We start from the raw sequence: 15,109 nt of genomic DNA, 5'->3' as shown, positions 1-15,109 counted from the left end.
GGAAGGGGGTTCCAAATTATGCTGTTGAAACATTCACTTGGGTTCTGTGTCTGCCCATGCAGTCAGGATGAACCAAGACTCTGAAAACAGGTTTAATTGCTGTAATAACAGCAGCAGGAAGAGAATGCTGGTGACAATAAGATTCTCCAGTTGCCTGAGTCCTATTGCATTTCCACAACGAATTTTCTCCTGATGGACACAACCCATGACGTGGCTTATAGGCAGTAGAGGACAGTGGGTATAAGGTTAACTTGCACGAGCTTCTATATAAATAGCTGTCAAAGAGGTGAGTACATTTGTAAACAAGCACTTCAAACGTAAGTATAACAACTACTCGCAATCACCCTTGAACAAAACTAACTGCGTGTTGTTTCCAAACACCATAAACAAAAGAATACCGACCGTTGCATACCAAGGATAGCCAACACACTCAGGAGTAAAAAAACAGTCTCTAACGTGTAATGTAGGGGATCTAGAGATGTACAATATATGCAGAAAAGTGGATGACAGAAAGTGGACGTGGCACATAAAACTCACGTGGTAGGAAAATTCTTTTAAAATGCTCGAAAAAATTCTTTTCATAAAAATCTTTTTCAGTGTACTTAAAGAAAACCTTAATCTATAGAAATATGATGAAAACCGAAAATCGATTTTTTTCGACCTGAACCACGGTGTGGCCCCCTTAAATTTGACCTCTATGTCTATGTCATCAGGCACAGACTGTCTAGGTACAGGGTATTGCCAAAATTATTTTTAAAAAGTTCTTTCAACTATCTGCATAATAAAAAGTTTTCGGTGGTGCTGAACCACAATCGCACAGTAATTTTTGAAAGAATACACCGCCACTTGGGTGTATATTACTGTATTTTTATTCTCTACAACGTAGATTTCGGCTTTTACACCACTATCGGCTACAATGTTTTTAGTCCATTAACACATAATATCTGGTAAAGTCAGCTCCAAGCAGGTAAACAGAAGAAAATGCCTTGAAGATGTGAATAGTTACATCCTAAAGACTTATGCTAGTCTCGAATTTTTATGAAGGCAGCGGGAGAGCGTCTTCCATGCTCTATCAATGAGGATGAAACGCTTTTCGCTGCAATGTTTTGGGGACACCATGGAGAGCAATCAGAATGGCTGGATCACTTACATAAACTAGATTTCTCTCTACATGAACAATCTATGTAACTTTTCAGTGCATTTTAGTATCTTTCAATTATAATAACACGGCCATGTCGACCAAAGGTATTGACGCATGAATGTGTTTCTGATGTTTTATTGATCTCCATGAATAGCATTCATACAGTTCATGTAAAGAATGTGATCTGTCCCCATAACGGCTATTCGTGTTCTGTTAATCATGCATCACTTTTTGTATCTCCTTAACGAATCGACACATCACTTGTAATGATAACCATGTCTGAGTAAGTCACTACACAACTGAATGCCTAATTCGCGAACGCTATCAGCACCAAAAGAAAACGAAGGGAGCTCTAGAAGCTGGGAATTTGCAGGGCATATTGGAATTCCAAAACCAGTCATGAATAACGCAAATACCCATAACAAAAAGAACGTGACGCAGAAGCTATATAACATGGACTATGAAACAATGGAAGAAAGTCATTTGGCCGGATGAGTCATGTGTAACACTGAAAGTTGGACGTTGATACCGTTTTTTTGGAAAGTTCCTATTGATTCTGCTGCTGCGTGCATATACAAACTCTGAGATGTTACTAGTGGTAGCGAGCGAACAGTTGTCGAGAGTAAGTGGACGCATCCTGGCCTGAGGATAAGCTGCACGTGAGGAGAGGTCGCAGCTTGCCGTGACCGTGCTAGAGGCGCCAGAGGAGACTTTGTATTAGTCGAGGACTTTTGCTAATGTACCCATCAGGGTAGCCGAGAGCGCTAACGCGCTGCTTCCTGGACTCGGGTACACGCGGGCCCCGGATCGAGTTCGCCCGGCGGATTAATGGCGAGGGCCCATGTGCCAGCCAGCGGTTTTCCACATCCCGCTTGCTGAATACCGGGCTGGTCTCCATGTTCCGCCTCAGTTACACGGCACGCAGACATCTGAACACATTTGCACTATTCCATGGATTATACTCTGCGGAGATAGTTGGGGTACGCTAACTGTGCCCCGGGGGGGGGGGGGGGGTACAGGCTGGCAGCAGGAAGGGCATCTGGCCACCTCTTAACCATTAATATGCCAAATCCGTTTAACGATGGCTGAGCCTGCGTACCTATGGGACAAGGGTCAAGCGATACAGAGAGGACTTTTGGCAATGTGCCTTTTTGCTCTGTGTAGCTGTTGCTTGCTTGTGCACTGGAACAATTCTGTCAGATTTGTATATGCATATACTGAAAGAAATATTCTTATCTTCGATGTGACCATGTACGTGATTATTGGTCAAGACATGTGGAATAATTAAATTTCTTGCTAATGAAACAGTCCAAGGAAAAGAAAGGTCTGAATACTCTTTGCGTGTGAATCGTCAGTTTTCAGAATATGCTAATTACAATTTCTTAATGATCCTTTTCACTCTTTACAGCGCTTGAGGTTTAGTTGGCCAAAGCACTCCTGATCATTTAATTTTTATAAAAAAGAATATAGGGAGTAGTTGCAGCAGTAATTGTGAACGTGCATTACACTCTGCATGGATCGCAGTATTTATTTTGAATTTTTTTAGCTTGTTGCTGGATTCAGAATATTCACGCAGCTGCAGCGTCTAGACGAGGTAAGTTGTCTATTGTGAGCGGGAATATTACAGTGTAATTCTTAGGAGATGTTAGTGAGTATTTTAAAAATCGCTGTCAGATACAAGAGAGTTGATTTTTCAAAATTTGTAGGAAAAGTAATGAATGTCTGTTTTATTTTTATCATTTTATTTATTTATTTGTTTGTTTGTTCTCTGTCAGAATACTGTCATAGCCCATATGAGGAAGTTCCAGAAAATATTTGAACAGGAATAAGGGTTTTCGTAATACAAGCTGTAAAGTACATTTCAGATTTTATGATAACGATAATCAAGTTTCACTAGATAGTTTAGCTGTATTTTGAGAGAAAGTATAGACAACGATAATATGGCCAGAGATAGAGCTTTACACGTTTCGGTACGTCTGTTCCCATAACAATAATTTTCGATAGTAAAACTTTCAACACTGTTTCCAACTCTTGGCCGAATTTACATCCCAAGAGCGAAATATAGAAGGGGTTCGGTGGTAACTTGGGCAGCCATGTAGTGATATTCGATTGGCCCCATGGTTATTCTGCAACATCCCGTTACTTCCAAGCATAATGTGGCCATTTTGGCTGATCAGGTACATTTCATGGCACGATGTGACCCAAGACGACAGGTTCCATCTTTGCACACCTCGCATTGTCCAGAACTGGTTTTATCGAGACCTCTGTCCCAAGACGACAGAGTCCTTCTTCACACAGCTCGCATGGTCCAGAACTGGTTTTGTCGAGACCCCAGGCTGTCAGAGTCAACAGACCTAAATATTATTGAGCCTTTGTAGTCCACTTTGCACAGAAAGGTGAGTAATTGCTATCCACTTCCATTGTCGTTACCTGAAATTGCCTTATTTTCCGGAAAGAATGGTAGAAGGTTTCCTTGAAAACCATACATGGTCTATATTTATCCATTCCGATAAGAATGGAAGCTGTTTTGCATGATAACCGTTTTCTTACCCAGTTTTAGGCATGGTAATGTGTAGTGTTGTTGTGTTTCCCACTTATACGTACCTCAGTTAACGTTTTTTCTGTTTGTACCTCGAAATATGATGGTTAATTACATAATTTAAGTATATCAACAAAAAAATGACTGACCTCTGAAAAACCTTTCAATATTTGTAAAAGTATGTTGTGACCCATTATATGTCTTTGAAGTTATGCATCTAACAAGAGCAAGTTCCGTCCCGAAGGATCGAACTTCCTTAACAGAAGAACTAATCCACTCCCAGATCCCAATATCCATTACACTGTAGCGCTCCCAAGATTAAGAGAACAGCGCTTTCTCTTTGCTACGAGGCAAAGAGCTACAAAACCATCTATTAGACTCAAGAACAGTGTTTAACTTTCGGTATCTTTTTTAAGTGTTCTCGCAATTAACCAAAGACTGCGACTCATTGGCAGAACACTTAGAAGGTGCTACAGGTCTACTAAAGAGACTGCTTACACCACGCTTGTTCTTCCTGTTCTGGTGTATTACTGTGCGGTGTGGGATCCGCATCAGGTGGGACTGACGGATGACATATTTTAGATCTGGTAGCCACGAACAGTGTCAGTGTTGAGACAGGGATTAATGATCATGATACTGTCATTACAACTATGGTTACGAAAGTTAAAAAGTAGGTGAAGAAGGCGAGGAGAGCATTCTTACTAGGAAGAGCAGATAAGCAGTTTTTAGCATCCCACTTAGTAAATGAATCGACCCCATTCACTTCCAGTATGATGGACGTGGAAGAATTATGGGTAAGTTTTAAACACATTGTAAATCACACATTGGAGAAGTATGTGCCGAAAAAGTGGGTTACGGACGGAAAAGACCCACGATGCTTTAACAGCGGAATTCGTAGAATGCTCAGGAAGCAAAGACAGTTGCACTCGCGGTACAAGAAAGATCGGGAGAACGAGGACAGGCAAAAGTCAGTAGAGATTCGTTCTGCTGTAAAAAGAGCGATCCGCGAAGCATACAGGCACTACCACCGTCATACCTTAGCAAAAGATGCTGAAAACCCAAGCAAATTCTGGTCTTACGTAAAATCGGTAAGCGGGTCGAAGGCTTCCGTCCAGTCACTCACTGATCAGTCGGGCCTAGCAACGGAAGACAGCAAAATGAAAGCTGAAATTTTAAATTTAACAGTTGAGAAATCTTCCGCGCAGCAGGATCGTACAAACATACCGCCGTTTGAGTCTCGTACAAATTCCCGTATGGAGGACATAGTGATAGACATCCATGGGGTTGGGAAGCAGCTGAATGGGTTGAAAATAAATAAATTACCAGGTCCTGATGGGGTTCCAATTCGGTTTTACAGAGAGTACTCTACTGCATTGGCTCCTTACTTAACTTGCGTTTATCGTGAGTCTCTTGCCCAACGTAAAGTCCCAAGAGACTGGAAAAAAGCGCAGGTGACGCCTGTATATAAGAAGGGTAGAAGGACGGATCCTCAAAGTTTCAGACCAATATCCTTAACATCGGTCTGTTGCAGGATTCTCGAACATATTCTCAGTTTGAACATAATGAATTTCCTTGAGACAGAGTAGTTGCTGTCCATGCATCAACACGGCTTTAGAAAGCATCGCTCCTGCGAAACGCTACTCGCCCTTTTTTCACATGATATCTTGCGACCATGGATGAAGAGTATCAGATGGACGCCGTATTCCTTGACTTCTGGAAAGCGTTTGACTCGGTGCCCCACTGCAGACTCCTAAGGTACGAGCATATGGGATTAGTTCCCAAGTATGTGAATGGCTCGAAGACTTCTTAAGTAATAGAACCCAGTACGTTATCCTCGATGGTGAGTGTTCATCGGAGGTGAGGGTATCATCTGGAGTGGACCATGGAAGTGTGGTAGGTCCGCTGTTGTTTTCTATCTAAATAATGATCTTTTGGACAGAGTGAATAGCAATGTGCGGCTGTTTGCTGATGATGCTGTGGTGTACGGGAAGGTGTCGTCGTTGAGTGACTGTAGGAGGATACAAGATGACTTGGACAGGATTTGTGATTGGTGTAAAGAATGGCAGCTAACTCTAAATATAGGGAAATGTAAATTAATGCAGATGAATAGAAAAAGAATCCCGTAATGTTTGAATACTCCATTAGTAGTGTGCGCTTGACACAGTCACGTCGATTAAATATTTGGGCGTAACATCGCAGAGCGATATGAAGTGGGACAATCATGTAATGGCAGTTGTGGGGAAGGGGGATAGTCGTCTGCTGTTCATCGGTAGAATTTTGGGAATATGTGGTTCATCTGTAAAGAATACCGCTTATAAAACACTAATACGACCTATTCTTGAATAATGGTCGAGCGTTTGGCATCCCTATCAGGTCGGATTGAGGGATGACATAGAAGCAATTCAGAGGCGGCTGCTAGATTTGTTACTGGTATGTTTGACCATCACGCGAGTGTTACGGAAATGCTTCAGGAACTCGGGTGGGAGTCTCTGGAGGAAAGGAGGCGTTCTTTTCGTGAATCGCTACTGAGGAAATTGAGAGAACCAGCATTTGAGGCAGACTGCAGTACAATTTTACTGCCGCCAACTTATATTTCACGGAAAGACTACAAAGATAAGATAAGAGAGATTAAGGCTCGTACAGAGGCATATAGGCAGTCATTTTTCCCTCGTTTTGTTTGGGAGTGGAACAGAGAGAGAAGATGCTAGTTGTGGTACGAGGTACACTCCGCCACACACCGTATGGTGGATTGCCGATTATGTATGTAGATGTAGATGTGGACATCGAAAAAGTACAAAGAAGGGCTGTTCGCCTTGTATTATCGCGAAATAGGGGATATAGTGCCACAGACATTATACGGAATTGGAGTGGCGGCGGGATCATTTAAATCACCAGTTTTCTCCTACGATTGCGAAAACGTTCTGTTGGCACCCACCTACATAGGCAGGAATGATCATCACGATAAAATGAATCACAGCTCTCACAGAAAAATTTAAGTGCTCGTTTTCCCCGAGGGCCGTTCGAGAGTGGAACGCTGGAGAGGCATTGAACCTTGTGTCAGGCACTTTATTGTGCATAGCAGAGTAATCACGTAGATGTAGACGTAGATGCAGATGTAGTGCCGATATTGTGGCTACACAGTTGCAATGTAGTCGTGACTGACGCCCACTGCAGCCGACTTTGCAGCTATCAGCTGCCCGCGTGGAGCAGTGCAGTTACATGCCGTTGGGGGTATAGTTCAAACGCCGTACGGGGCCTACGCCAATTAACAAGATCTGAAAACATAAACTCTTGAGAGCTGCAAATAATGATGGGTTCCATAGCTTTTAACATTCAAAACAAACCGAGAACTTCATGAAAGGAACGTCTTCTTGATTAGTAAAAGGGGAAAAAATTTGCTTTGAAGGAAGGGAAGGAAGAAAAACATCAACAGTTCTGACATTCTTAGCCTTGTCTGTAGGCGGAAGAAATCTCGACAAAGAAGGAGCCAGCCGGTGATTAGATGGCGGTGGTTCTCGCAGTCCCTCGCAGACTGGCTGGGCCAAATTAAAGCTTTACACGCCACGCAGAGATGACGTCGCTGCCTGCCGTGGGGAGGGGTGAGCAACACGGGCCACTTAAAGGCGTGCCCCTCCCTCTCCCCCGCCATGCTGATTTCTGGCAGCATTCGACCCCTCCCTCGCTCCCTGCGCTAAAGCTAACGCGGTGGTCTTCCCTGCCAATCTCGCAGTCAACACACCACCCCATTGATTTTCGTTTTGGCTGCCGACAAGACGACGTCATGCGAGGCTTTCAACATTTCTGTTTGCTGCTCATTGGCCACCTGTCGTCTCTTCAGAAAGTCGATCAGCTATCAGTATGTATGGTTCAAATGGCTCTGAGCACTATGGGACTTAACATCTATGTTCATCAATCCCCTATAACTTAGAACTATTTAAACCTAACTAACTTAAGGACAGCACACAACACCCATCCATCACGAGGCAGAGAAAATCCCTGAACCCGCCGGGAATCGAACCCGGAAATCCGGGCGTGGGAAGCGAGAACGCTACCGCACGACCACGAGATGCGGGCCAGTATGTGTGTGTGTGTGTGTGTGTGTATGTGTGTGTGTGTGCTCGCGGTAGTGCACACTGTAGTGCCTCCTATGAAACGTCGCACGAACGACAAAACGGGTCACGTCGAAATAAGTGGCCATGGGATAGAAAAGCAACTGAAGTCGCTCAACACAGGGAAGGCCCCTCGACGTGATCAGACACCAGTACGGTTTCAGATCGAGTATGCGAAAGCCTTTTCTACCAACAGGGTACCGTAGATATTTGGAGTAGCGACGTGTTTCTGGGGGTTTGACAGTAAAGCACAGGTTATTCCCGTTTTTGAAGAAGGGTCGACGAACAGAGCCACATAACTATACGCCTATATGTCTGACGTCGATCAGTTGCTCAGTTCTGAAACACGTTTTACGCTCGAGTATTGTGACCTTTCTGGAGGCCGAAACTTTCCTCTGTAGGAAGAAATATGTGCTCCGAAAACAACGCCTGTACGAAATACAGCTCGCTCTGTTCTTCCACGAGACATTGAAAACAATAGATAAAGGCGCCCATTGACTTGCAGAAGGCATTCAATACGGATCTGTACTGCTGACAAATGAACAAAATATGAGCGTATGTAATATTAGACCAACTGTGTGAGTGGACTGAAGAGTTTGTAGCATTCTGAACAGAAAAAAGTCTTCAGATGCAAAAGTAACTTCGGGAGTGCCCCAGAAGAGTAGTGTAGGACCATTACTTTCCGTGTCATACATGGTTATCCAACTGCACCTGCATTTGCATGCAACCCGCAATGCCTTAAAAAAACTCGCACACGATTTTCACATACTCTTTCACTCGCTACCTGGAAACAATTAGTCCTACAGAAAAAATGAACAGGACTCTTTTGTAGGACATTTAAGTATTTAAGCTTTGTACTGGGATACGTTTTCGCTGCACGCTACAGTTTTCCAGTCATTCATGAGAAACGCATTTGGAGGTCACTTTTGTAGGTTTTTGTTGAATAATTCTGAAACTACAGCCTCTAGAGGAAGCGTATCGCACAGCAAAATTTAACTACACTAAATTTCCTACATTAGTCTTGTTGTTGTTGTTGTTGTGGTCTTCAGTCCTGAGACTGGTTTGATGCAGCTCTCCATGCTACTCTATCCTGTGCAAGCTTCTTCATCTCCCAGTACCTACTGCAACCTACATCCTCTTGAATCTGCTTAGTGTATTCATCGCTTGGTCTCCCTCTACAGTTTTTACCCTCCACGCTGCCCTCCAAAACTAAGTTGGTGATCCCTTGATGTCTCAGAACATGTCCTACCAACCGATCCCTTCTTCTAGTCAAGTTGTGCCACAAACTTCTCTTCTCCCCAATCCTATTCAATACCTCCTCATTAGTTATGTGATCTACCCATTTAATCTTCAGCATTCTTCTGTAGCTGTATAATTCTTAAACTAAAGCCTCTAGGGGAAGCGTATCATACTACAAAATTTAACTACACTAAATTACCCTACAAAAACGTCCCATTAGCCTTCTATGCTGAACTATTTGTTTATGCCTTGCGAGCGAGAGAATATGAAAATTTCGGACGTGGTTTTTGATGGCATTGCAGTTGCGTGAAACCCACAGGTATATAAATGATCTAGTACACATCGTCGGAAATTCCATTAGACATGTTAAAACAACAGCTGATTCCTCAAACTGGGGTGCTATCAAGCACGGGGTCCCACAGGGTTCGGTCTTAGGTCCTTTACTGTTCTTGATATACATTAATGACTTACCATTCCACATTGATGAAGATGCAAAGTTAGTTCTTTTTGCTGATGATACAAGTATAGTAATAACATCCAAAAACCAAGAACTAAGTGATGTAATTGTAAATGATGTTTTTCACAAAATTATTAAGTGGTTCTCAGCAAACGGACTCTCTTTAAATTTTGATAAAACACAGTATATACAGTTCCGTACAGTAAATGGCACAACTCCAGTAATAAATATAGAATTTGAACAGAAGTCTGTAGCTAAGGTAGAATTTTCAAAATTTTTAGGTGTGTCCATTGATGAGAGGTTAAACTGGAAGCAACACATTGATGGTCTGCTGAAACGTCTGAGTTCAGCTACGTATGCTATTAGGGTTATTGCAAATTTTGGTGATAAGAATCTCAGTAAATTAGCTTACTATGCCTACTTTCATTCACTGCTTTCGTATGGCATCATATTCTGGGGTAATTCATCGTTGAGTAGAAAAGTATTCATTGCACAAAAACGTGTAATCAGAATAATTGCTGGAGCCCACCCACGGTCATCCTGCAGACATCTATTTAAGGATCTAGGGATCCTCACAGTAACCTCACAGTATATATATTCCCTTATGAAATTTGTTGATAATAATCCAACACAATTCAAAAGTAATAGCAGTGTGCATACCTATAACACCAGGAGAAAGGATGATCTTCACTATGCAGGGTTAAATCTGACTTTGGCACAAAAGGGGTAAATTATGCTGCCACAAAAGTCTTTGGGCACCTACCAAACAGCATCAAAAGCCTGACAGATAGCCAACTAACATTTAAAAATAAATTAAAAGAATTTCTAGATGACAACTCCTTCTACTCATTGGCTGAATTTTTAGATATAAACTAAGTAAAAAAAAAAACTTAATCATTAGTGTCATGCAATATTTTGTGTAATGTAATTTCTTGTACAGACATCTTTTATTAACCTGACACGTTTCACATCATTACGAAGTGTCGTATTCATGATCTATGGAACAAGTATTAATCTAATCTAAAATCTAATCTAGTCTAATCATTTCACGGATGATGCTGTTGCACAAAGAGAAGTCGCGACACTAGAAAAAAATTAACGAAATGCCAGAAGACTTGCAGACGGTCGACACTTTGTGCAGCGATTGGTTAACTGGCCTTCAAATGGCTGTGAGCACTATGGGACAACATCTGAGGTCATCAGTCCCCTAGAACTTAGAACTACTTAAACCTAACCAACCTAAGGACATCACACACATCCATGAGCCAGACAGGATTCGAGCTTGCGACCGTAGCGGTCTCGCGGTTCCAGACTGAAGCGCCTAGAACCGCTCGGCCACACCAGCCGGCTAACTGGCCTTCAACATGAGCAAATGTAACACTTTACGAATACATAGACAGGAAGACCCTTTATTGTATTATTACACAATTGACAACCACTGGAAGCAGTTATATTCATAAAATATATAGAAGTGTGCGTACAGAGCAATTTGAAGTGTAACGACCACGTAAAATTAACTGCGAGTAAGGCTGAAGCCAAACTGAGATTCATTGTGGGAATCCTCAGGAAAAGTAGTCCACCAACAAGTGAAGTAGCTTGAAAAACACTCGTTCGACCTATACTTAATATTGGTCGTCAATATGAGATCTGAATCAGATAGGGATGATAGAGGAAATAGAGAAGACCACAAGAACAGCAGCGCGTTACGTTACAGCTTATTTAGTAAGCGCGAAAGAGGTACAGTGATGAGCAACCAACTACAGTGGCAGATGATGCAAGAGAGGTATTCTGCATCCTGGTGTGGTTTATTGTTGAATTTCCGACATTGTGCTTTCTTAGAAGAGTCAACAAATATATTGCTTCCTTCTACGTATAACTCGCTAGAAGACCATCAAGATTAGAGACATTCGAGCCCACATGGAAGCTTAAGGGTAGTCGTTCTTCCTGCGAACTATTTGAGACTGGAACAGGAAAGGTGGGAAGTGACAATGATATGCAACGTATCCTCCGTCACACACCACATGGTGACTTGGGGAATACAGATGTAGATTTGGACGTCCGTGCGCGTTTGTGTGTGCGTTAGATTAGATCCTCTACCTATCGTCCATTGCGCTGGAAATTTCCTCGATTCCTACATCTGATGCAGTCCGCCTTGGTAGCTGCGAAGTCAGCCCGGCAGACTGTTAACTTAAAGGCCCCGAGTTCGATTCCCACAGGAGAGGAGATTTTCTCCGCTTGAGTGCTGGGTGTTGTGTCATCCTCACATTCTTATCGTCAACTGAAACTAAACTCCATCCGAACAGGTCTCGCCCTAGCTCAAAGTCCGTCAACTGCACATACGGTTCACGTCCACGCTGTCGCGGCATGCTACCAGTGTTAAAGACTGCGATGGAGCTCCGTATGCCACGGAAAACTGGCTGACACTGACGGTGGCGGTGCACAAATGCTGCGCAGCTAGCGCCATTCGACGGCCATCACCGCGGTTCCTGGTGTGTCCGCTGTGCCGTGCGTGTGATCATTGCTTGTACAGCCCTCTCGCAGTGTCCGGAGCAAGTATGGGGGTCTGACACACCGGTGTCAATGTGTTCTTTTTTCCATTTCCAGGAGTGTATAATTGCTACCAGTACATTTTACAATTAGGGGCAACGAACGTGCAAACCAACTGCGAAAATAGTACGGTACCAACTTACCACCGACATACCCCTACAATACAGTGATTTTGGTAGTATTCTTGCCTAAGAAGCAAAAACAGAATGAAATAAGTTAATAGACATGGACCGTAACGTCAAAGTCACTTGCCATTGGGCGGCTCAGCAACAAATGCCACGCCACCGAAGGGTTTGCAGTCGACGCTGGCGAGAATAACAACTGTTACTGTTAACATTCTAAGAGCAGACCACATGAATGCTAATAAAACGAGACATCTGTTAAAAATAGTTTCCTCTCTAAGCTGTGATTTCTGTCTCATTAACGAGGACATGCACACTCACTAGAACATGTTAAATACAATCATCCAAGATCAATTACACTGTACGATATTTTTCTCTCACAGCACGTTTTAGTTTCATAAACACATCCGTTTCCAAAAACATTTACCATTTCATCCGTGTTGAATCCTGCCTAGTTGTCAAAGATGGGGTGTCTAGAAAACCTGCTTCTCGGATCGCTAGACAAAAATTCAAGCAAATCATATTAGTGAGTTTTATTACAAAAAGTGCATCATGGTCCTTTACTTCGTGTTATCAGATGTGTCGAAAGCAAAGGGCGACAGATCAAGTAAACAATGTTCTTCAGTATATACAATTCCCAAGTCGCTGCTCTTGAAGTACTGTAAGTAGGGTGTTTAGGTTTTTATGTTGGTATCGCCACGTAGCGCTCTGTAGGAAAATCACTGACTGCTGTGTGCAGTCTGCGGCTGATTGGACTCATTGTTGGAATATTCGCTTGTGTAGTGTTGGGCAGTTGGATGTGAACAGCGCTTAGCGTTGTGCAGTTGGAGGTGAGCCTCCAGCAGTGGTGGATGTGAAGGGAGACATGCCAGAGTTTTGACAGGTTCTTATAAGCGGACGACCAGGATGTATGTCCGCCAGGAAAAGGAAATTTGTAAAGATGGAGGTCATGAATTGATATATATAACTTTTGAACATTATTAAGGTAAATGAATTCTTCGTTCTCTATCAAAATCCTCCATTTACTAACTATACCTATCAGTAGTTAGTGCCCGCAGTAGTTAGAATCTTTTATTTAGTTGGCAGTATTGGCGCTCACTGTACTGCAGTAGTTCCAGTAACGAAGATTTTTGTGAGGTAAGTGATTCATGAAAGGTATAGGTTATTGTTAGTCGGGGCCATTCTTTAGTGGGGATTATTGAAAGTCAGATTGCGTTGCGCTAAAAATATTGTGTCAGTTTAGTGATGATCAGAATAAGTAAAGAGAGAAATGTCTGAGTACGTTCAGTTTTGCTCAGCTGTTTGAAAATCAAATAACGTAGAAGTTTACCAGCACAGTCATTTACAATTTTTGAAAGGGGACGTTGCAGTAACTAATCTTGATACCGCTGTAGAACTGGGCCGCAACCAGTCGGGAGCGGTGTTGAATGGTACTTAAGTAAATAAATTAGTGAAATCAAAGTGAAGTAGAAATTAGAAAATAAATGAAAAACGTGGTTTAGTTTAGAGAGTTACATACTAGCAAACAGCGGGCAGAGCAGAAGAGACAATGACCGTGAAGTCAGCAAGTTCAGGAGAAGCCATCGCCCTCCCCACATAAGCGGAAGCTGCCGATTCAGCCGTCAGGGCATCGCCCGACCGGCTCACGTGTTTCTCAGTTGTCACATGTGATCAAAGGCCCTCGCCTACATTCCAAGAGCCAATGACCGACGTTAAGAAGATTCTTCGAGAAGCTTTTCAACGTGACAGAAGAGGCAATGACCGTGAAGTCGTTCACCTCCAGTGAACTGAAGTGAATAAATACGCGAGATGCAGTGGGCCCAACAACGAAGGGGAATAGCAGTAGTTTTCAGCCAGTTTCGGTGCCGAAGACCGTCATGCAAGAAGAGACTACATCATACACAGACGCACCAAGTCCGCCTCTGTAATGGAATAGCAAGCTGCAGCCTCGGCGCCAGAAGACAGAAGTTAAAAGGTATTTGAAGTCTGATTTTTACGTACCCGGGTGACTCACGAGGACGGGAAGGAGACGGCCTCAGATCAGCAGTCACCTGTGAGCTGGGATGAAGGTCTGACAGCCGAAGACTGGCAAGCGGGAGTCCGTCGTTCGAGTCCGGGACACTGGCCTTCCTCCGCCGCGCCGCTCCGCTGGCCGACGCACAACACGGACACACGCGACCGCTTAGAGAAGAGAGACACTGGGACGCCACATCCGAGGTATCACCATCTGATGCACGATTTCGCTAACAATAATTAAACGGGCCACAGCACGATGCACGTCTCCAGTCAACTGGGCGAGACGGCGACACGAGATACACACCGCCGCTGCCGCAGCAGAAGGCTTCGCAAACGACACAGCTGCCGCTCTACCCACCCAGAACATCCAGTAAGGAACAGTTGTACAACACTTTGAATAAAAGTTATCTTATGTAAAAATGCTGTTTCATTCTACCTCATACCCGAGCCAAGGAAGAACCCAACCTGCCCACATGTTGTTAAGAGAGAAAAATTAATTTGTTTAGTATTTTCAACCTGACATAATGTTTACTATTAAAAGCCCTTTGCAGTAATGCTCATCCTGACAATTGACTAGCATTGACTAGCATCAAAAGAGATAACCCAGTTATAATAAGTAGCAGAAGTGTTACATTCAGCGGCGCTTATGTCCTCTTTGCATAGACGCCGCTGTCGTTGTCCTGAAGAGAGGTCAGTCAGCGTGCAACACAGCCCTCTCTGCCCTCTCGTTTCCGACTGGCGTGCCGGCGCTTCAATTTGCGCTGTAACAATCCGTCTTTATGGAAGGGAAATTTTAAGTTTAAGAATCTTGTGTTACGTTTCATTGTATTTAACTGGACTTTATGTTAAAATTTCGTTGCTTTCGTTATAGTGCTGCAGTTAAGCTATTGTAGGTCTGCCTTGTTGACTACTTATTTCTAATTTGTGTCATTATGTGAA

This window comes from Schistocerca gregaria, chromosome 6 (genome assembly GCF_023897955.1).
Source record: "Schistocerca gregaria isolate iqSchGreg1 chromosome 6, iqSchGreg1.2, whole genome shotgun sequence".
NCBI lineage: Eukaryota > Metazoa > Arthropoda > Insecta > Orthoptera > Acrididae > Schistocerca > Schistocerca gregaria.
This window is presented reverse-complemented; position numbering follows the sequence as displayed.